General features: G+C 45.5%; 1 pseudogene; it reads right to left on the minus strand.

Annotated features, from left to right (window-relative positions):
• Positions 1–274: 274 nt before the first annotated feature.
• LOC131919049 (proteasome subunit alpha type-3-like) lies at positions 275–775 on the minus strand (annotated as a pseudogene).
• Between the last annotated feature and the right edge of the window lie 414 nt (positions 776–1,189).

Here is a 1,189-nt window from a genome sequence, read left to right on the forward strand (position 1 = left end):
CCAGGCTGAACTTTCAATTGTGGGCCCAACCCTTCTGCCTCAGTCCAGGCTCTAAGAAATTTTAATCAAACATAAATCTACATTTTAATATTAAATGCACGTCTTCAATTATCCAATAATAAGTGTATATTAATTAAGCCTGAATATTCATAAGAAAAAAATGTAATGGAAATCAGCCAGTGGGTATGTACAATCAATCCACGGTGCTAGTCACGGGGGCTGTCAGAGAAATGTGAAACAGAAGAGATGGTGAGGAAAATGTTACATATTGTCATCATGACTCATTCAGAGTTTCCTCAGCCTGTTTCTTCGCCTCCTCCATTACATCTTTTAGAAGAATTTCATGTCTTCCTTTACTTCATTCGCCAACCCACATGAGCGCTCGTTCAAAGGCTCCATCCTTAGCTTCATCGTGTACGAGGTGAACTATTTTGGCAACTTCTTGGACTACATCACGGCAGGTCATTCCTTTCATCGGAAGCTTTTCTGTTTCTGTCTTTGCAGCTTGCCTGGCTTTGCCGAGGGCACAGCCCCGATGACCGTATGAAACACCTGATGGGTCACGCATGTAAAGCTGTGCACCGTCATTCACACTCTCCAACTCTAACATGGAACCAGAGCCCAAGGTAGCGTGTGTAAGCATGTTCGTACGTGACCACTCTGTCTGCACGATGTTGGGAATGTTACAACGAGAGTTAGATCCCAAGTTTGAAACTTCTTCTCTTGCTATGTCTGCTAACGAACGAGCATCCCCCAACAGACCTGCTCGTGCCATTCCGACATGTCTATCAACATTACAAAGTCATTTAGGGGAACCTCCTTCGCAAAGTTTAGAAAGGACTAGCTTTTCTACACAAGACGACACTGTCTTTACCTCTGATCTCAATTAGCTTACTACTGTTTCCACAGCGTTCACGGCACCCTCAGCTTGAAAAACTCTTCCACCAGGAGAGAATGCAGAGGCTGACAGGTCCATGCTCAGGGCCAGTGCAGCTCACAGTGCTGACGCAGCAAGCCGCAGGGAGAGGCCTGAGGTCACACATCAGACTTTCTTTCTTTTCTTTTCTTTTTTTTTTTTTTTTTGGTTTTTCGAGACAGGGTTTCTCTGTGTAGCTTTGCGCCTTTCCTGGAACTCACTTGGTAGCCCAGGCTGGCCTCGAACTCACAGAGATCCGCCTGCCTCTGCCTC

This window comes from Peromyscus eremicus, chromosome 9, assembly GCF_949786415.1.
Source record: "Peromyscus eremicus chromosome 9, PerEre_H2_v1, whole genome shotgun sequence".
Classification (NCBI taxonomy): Eukaryota; Metazoa; Chordata; class Mammalia; order Rodentia; family Cricetidae; genus Peromyscus; species Peromyscus eremicus.